Below are 6369 nucleotides of genomic sequence, written 5' to 3' on the forward strand. Positions count from 1 at the left end.
ACAACTTGTCCACTATGCTAGTTACCTCGTTACCGGTTTTGTTCTCTTTTCTCGTTTCGTGTTCCGGCATCCCCGTGATCAAATCACAAAGTGTCTGGCCAGACGATGATGGACACCGTAACACCGAGAGGGCCCGAGTATATCTCTCCATCGTCGGAGGAGCAAGTCCCAATCTCGAGCTATCAAGTTACTTAACATACTTTCCCATGAACCCATAAGCCGTCGTAATAGCCATCCAGTTACGGATGACGTTTAACAAACCCCAAAGTTCATGAAGCAAGCATGAAGAAACTTGATACTCTCATGGTCTAAGGAATTATGCAAACATTAACTATCTCTGTGTTATAAACCATTAACTTGTGACGAATGTATCTCATAGCATAACATCAATCCGGGTCGATTCAACACAAATGTTCTCTTAACATTGTGCCCTCAAAATTGTTGGCATAGACATGCCCATGGTCAGGAAAACAGAACCATCATGCAACACTTGAGCTAGTCTTAGAGGCCAGACTAGGAATACTTCTTACCGTTTATTATTCCACACATGCATATGAGTCTTCCTCCGAGCCTCGTGGATATTGCAGACTCGAGAATCATTGCAGTTATAGCATGGAACATAAACATAATTATGAACTCGGAGATAAATAATATCATTTATTATTGCCTCTAGGGCATATCTCCTACAGTTTATTCACTAGAGAAGCAACTGATTTGCCTTTTCATGAAGTATCCCTTCTTTCCCTTGCCCTTCTTGAAACTAGTGGTTTTACTAACCATCAACAATTGATGCTCCTACTTGATTTCTACTTTCGCGGTGTCAAACATCGCGAGTTGCTCAAGTATCATCATGTCTATCCCTGATATGTTATAGTTCATCACGAAGCTCTAATAGCTTGGTGGCAGTGACTATGGAGAACCATCACTATCTCATCTGGAAGATTAACTCCCACTCGATTCAAGAGATTGTAGTACTCAGACAATCTGAGCACATGCTCAACGATTGAGCTTTTCTCCCTTAGTTTGCAGGCTTAAGAAACTTGTCAGAGGCTCATACCTCTTGACGTGGGCACTAGTCTGAAATCCCAATTTCAGTCTTTGGAACATCTCATATGTTCTGCGACGTTTAAAAAAACGTCTTTGGTGCCACAATTCTAAACCATTAGAATTACGCACTGAACTATCACGTAGTCATCAAAACGTGTATGTCAGATGTTTCGCAACATCTACAGACGACGCTCGAGGTTCAGCACACCGAGCGGTGCATTAAGGACATAAGCCTTCTGCGCAGCAATGAGGATAATCCTCAGTTTACGGACCCAGTCCGCATAATTTCTACTATCAACTTTCAACTAAATTTTCTCTAGGAACATATCTTAAACAGTAGAACTAAAGCGTAAGCTATGGCATAATTTGTAAAGACCTTTTGACTATGTTCATGATAATTAAGTTCATCTGATTATTTAATGAACTCCCACTTCGATAGACATCCCTCTAGTCATCTAAGTGATACATGATCCGAGTCAACTAGGCCGTGTCCGATCATCACGTGAGACGGACTAGTCATCATCGGTGAACATCTTCATGTTGATCGTATCTACTATACGACTCATGTTCGACCTTTCGGTCTCTTGTGTTCCGAGGCCATGTCTGTACATGCTAGACTCGTCAAGTCAACCTAAGTGTTTCGCATGTGTAAATCTGGCTTACACCCGTTGTATGCGAACGTTAGAATCTATCACACCCGATCATCACGTGGTGTTTCGAAACAACGAACCTTCGCAACGGTGCACAGTTAGGGGGAACACATCTCTTGAAATTTTAGTGAGGGATCATCTTATTTATGCTACCGTCGTTCTAAGCAAATAAGATGTAAACATGACAAACATCACATGTAAATCATAAAGTGACATGATATGGCCAGTATCATCTTGCGCCTTTTGATCTCCATCTTCGAGGCGCGGCATGATCACCTTCGTCACCGGCATGACACCATGATCTCCATCATCGTGTCTTCATGAAGTTGTCTCGCCAACTATTACTTCTACTACTATGGCTAACGGTTAGCAATAAAGTAAAGTAATTACATGGCGTTTTTCATTGACACGCAGGTCATACAATAAATTAAGACAACTCCTATGGCTCCTGCCGGTTGTCATACTCATCGACATGCAAGTCGTGATTCCTATTACAAGAACATGATCAATCTCATACATCACATATATATAATTCATCACATCCTTTTGGCCATATCACATCACATAGCATACCCTGCAAAAACAAGTTAGACGTCCTCTAATTGTTGTTGCATGTTTTACGTGGCTGCTATGGGTTTCTAGCAAGAACGTTTCTTACCTACGCAAAAGCCACAACGGTGATATGCCAATTGCTATTTACCCTTCATAAGGACCCTCTTCATCGAATCCGATCCGACTAAAGTGGGAGAGACAGACACCCGCTAGCCACCTTATGCATCAAGTGCATGTCAGTCGGTGGAACCTGTCTCACGTAAGTGTACGTGTAAGGTCGGTCCGGGCCGCTTCATCTCACAATGCCGCCGAATCTAGATAAGACTAGTAACGGTAAGCAAATTGAACAAATCATCGCCCACAACTACTTTGTGTTCTACTCATGCATAGAATCTACGCATAGACCTAGCTCATGATGCCACTGTTGGGGAACGTAGTAATAATTCAAAATTTTCCTACGTGTCACCAAGATCAATCTAGGAGATGCTAGCAACGAGAGAGAGGGAGTGCATCTTCAAACCCTTGAAGATCGCTAAGCGGAAGCGTTACAAGAACGCGGTTGATGGAGTCGTACTCGCGGCGATTCAAATCGCGGAAGATCCGATCTAGCGCCGAACGGACGGCGCCTCCGCGTTCAACACACGTACAGCCCGGGGACGTCTCCTCCTTCTTGATCCAGCAAGGGGAGAGGAGAAGTTGAGGGAGGACTCCGGCAGCACGACGGCGTGCTGGTGGAGCTTGTGGCATTCCTGCAGGGCTTCGCCAAGCTCTACGGAGGAGAAGGAAGAGTTGGAGGAGGGAGGGGCTAAGCCAGGGAAGGGGTGCGGCTGCCCTCTATCTCCCTCACTATATATAGGGGGGAAGGGGGTGGAGGAGGCGCCCTAGGGTTCCCTAGGGGAGGGGCGGCGGCCACAGGGGAAACCCTAGATGGGTTTGGGCGCCCCCACCCCTAGGAAACTTGCCCCCCAAGCCGGGAGGGGTGGTTGCCCTAGGGGAGGCACCTCCACCTCTCCAGGTTACGTGAGAGGGGTTGGGAGGGGCACACAGCCCCTTAGTGGGCTGGTGTGCCCCTCCCCTTGGCCCATAAGGCCCCCCAACGCTTGCCGGGGCCTCCGAAACACCTTTCGGTCACGCTGGTCGTCACCCGGTACTCCCAGAACAATCCCGGACTCCAATACTCTTCGTCCAATATATCGATCTTCACCTCCGGACCATTCCGGAGTTCCTCGTCACGTCCGGATCTCATCCGGGACTCCGAACAACCTTCGGTAACCACATACTATTTCCCATAACAACTCTAGCGTCACCGAACCGTAAGTGTGTATACCCTACGGGTTCGGGAACCATGCAGACATGATCGAGACACCTCTCCGGCCAATAACCAATAGCGGGATCTGGATACCCATATTGGCTCCCACATGTTCCACGATGATCTCATCAGATGAACCACAATATCGGGGATTCAATCAATCCCGTATACAATTCCCTTTGTCTATCGGTATGTTACTTGCCCGAGATTCGATCGTCGGTATCCCTATACGTTGTTCAATCTCGTTACCGGCAAGTCTCTTTACTCGTTCCGTAACGCATGATCCCGTGACTAACTCCTTAGTCACACTGAGCTCATTATGATGATGCATTACCGAGTGGGCCCAAAGATACCTCTCCGTCATACGGAGTGACAAATCCCAGTCTCGATTCGTGCCAACTCAACAGATACTTTCGGAGATACCTGTAGTGCACCTTTATAGCCACCCAGTTACGTTGTGACGTTTGGTACACCCAAAGCATTCCTACGGTATCCGGGAGTTGCACAATCTCATGGTCTAAGGAAATGATACTTGACATTAGAAAAGCTCTTAGCAAACGAACTACACGATATTGTGCTATGCTTAGGATTGGGTCTTGTCCATCACATCATTCTCCTAATGATGTGATCCCGTTATCAATGACATCCAATGTCCATGGTCAGGAAACCATAACCATATATTGATCAACGAGCTAGTCAACTAGAGGCTTACTAGGGACATGTTGTGGTCTATGTATTCACACATGTATTACGGTTTCCAGTTAATACAATTATAGCATGAACAATAGACAATTATCATGAACAAGGAAATACAATAATAACCATTTTATTATTGCCTCTAGGGCATATTTCCAACATGGAGATCGCCCTTGACCTGGCCCAGGCCAGCGCTGCCGCCTCCATCATCGTCCACGGCGTGCTCCACCTCATAACGAGGGAGATCATGAACACGTCCACGGCGTTGTTCGCATACCTGCTTGTTTGAATGATCGACAGGCTGGCAGAGTTCGTGTGCCGCGTCGTGTTCAGCAACACCGCCAGCACGGCCTCCGGCGGCCGGACGTCGGGCCCTTTACCAGAAAGATCCAGAGCAACGCCTACCTAGTCATCGACGTCGGGTCCTACAACAAGATCAAGAGCAACCAGATCCAGGTGCTGTCGGCAATGACGAGCATCGAAGGGGACGCGGTGGAGTTCACCGGCGGCGAGCGGCACCGCTTAGACACCATCGTCTTCGCCACCTGGTACCGCAGCACGGAAAAGAAGTGGCTCAAGGTTCGACCACTGATGCCAAGAACCAATCAAGCCATATATTAATAGTGTTGCCAACTTCTCAGCTTGCTAATGCTAGCTCGAGAATTGGAACTGAGGCTGAATCGGTATGCTTTTTTCTTGGTTTCAGAGCGACGACGGCGGGCTCATCGGCGATGATGGGATGGCGTCCGGAAGATCTCCCAAGGGGGAGAACAGGCTGTACCGCATGGGGCTGGCGGGGAGAGGGATCTATGGCAGCGGCACGGACAACGAGTTCATTGCGGAGGACATAAGCAGGCAGCTGCGGCAGGGCTCCGGCGATGACGACGGCGATGGGATATAGATCTAGGTAGAAGCTATCACACGACCAGGCCCATTGGTCACGACTCACGATGTAGGAGATATGCCCTAGAGGCAATAATAAATGATATTATTTATCTCCAAGTTCATAATTATGTTTATGTTCCATGCTATAACTGCTATGGTTCTCGAGTCTGCAATAACACGAGGCTCGGAGGAAGACTCATATGCATGTGTGGAATAATAAACGGTAAGAAGTATTCTTAGTCTGGCCTCTAAGACTAGCTCAAGTGTTGCATGATGGTTCTGTTTTCCTGATCATGGGCATGTCAATGCCAGCAACTTTGAGGGCACAATGTTAAGAGAACATTTGTGTTGAATCGACCCGGATTGATGTTATGCTATGAGATTCATTCGTCACAAGTTAATGGTACATAACACAGAGATGGTTAACGTTTGCATGATTCCTTAGACCGTGAGAGTATCGAGTTTCTTCATGCTTGCTTCATGAACTTTGGGGTTTGTTAAACGTCATCCGTAAATGGTTGGCTATTACGGCGACTTACGGGTTCATGGAAAAGTATGGCAAGTAACTTGATAGCTCAAGATTGGGATTTGCTCCTCCGACGATGGAGAGATATTCTCGGGCCCTCTCGGTGTTACGGTACCCATAATCGTCTGGCCAGACACCTTGTGATTTGATCACTGGGATGCCGGAACACAGAAACGAGAAAAGAGAACAAAACCGGTAACGAGGTAACTTGCATGATGGACAAATTGTTCGTCCATGGGGATGCAATAAATCTCACCTCGGGTGTTTGTGACATATCGCGAAGCAACAGGAATAGCTCACTGCAACTGGAGGTTCACTCGAATATTTATTCGTGTGGGTATAGGGGTCAATATGGGTGTCCACGGCTCCGATGTTGATCATTGATCGGAAGGGGTTCCGGGTCATGTCTATACTTCACCGAACCTATAGGGTCACACGCTTAAGGGTCATCTATCTGCTGAATACTAGACAGGGACTCTGAGATAAAATCACCGAAAAGTTTCGGACACCGAAAAGTTTCGGACAGCGGAAAAGTTCCGCAGAGAGAGGTCACCGGATGAGTTTCGGTGAAACCGAAAAAGTTGTTTCGGGGTATGCCATTAAGTCAAAATGGTTTCGGCACATGCCTGATAATTCTTGGAGGGTGCCAGAATCATTCTGGAAACTTTTTGGAATTTTCAGAAATAAAAACCAGAAATGCTCCG

The 6369-nt window shown here is 46.9% G+C and overlaps 1 pseudogene; it reads left to right on the forward strand.

Moving 5' to 3' along the window:
• The window catches only part of LOC109745302 (probable indole-3-pyruvate monooxygenase YUCCA11), a 52307-nt pseudogene extending 47090 nt beyond the window's left edge, over positions 1-5217 (forward strand).
• The last annotated feature ends 1152 nt before the right edge of the window (positions 5218-6369 follow it).

This window comes from Aegilops tauschii, chromosome 7 (genome assembly GCF_002575655.3).
Source record: "Aegilops tauschii subsp. strangulata cultivar AL8/78 chromosome 7, Aet v6.0, whole genome shotgun sequence".
NCBI classification, from domain to species: Eukaryota; Viridiplantae; Streptophyta; class Magnoliopsida; order Poales; family Poaceae; genus Aegilops; species Aegilops tauschii.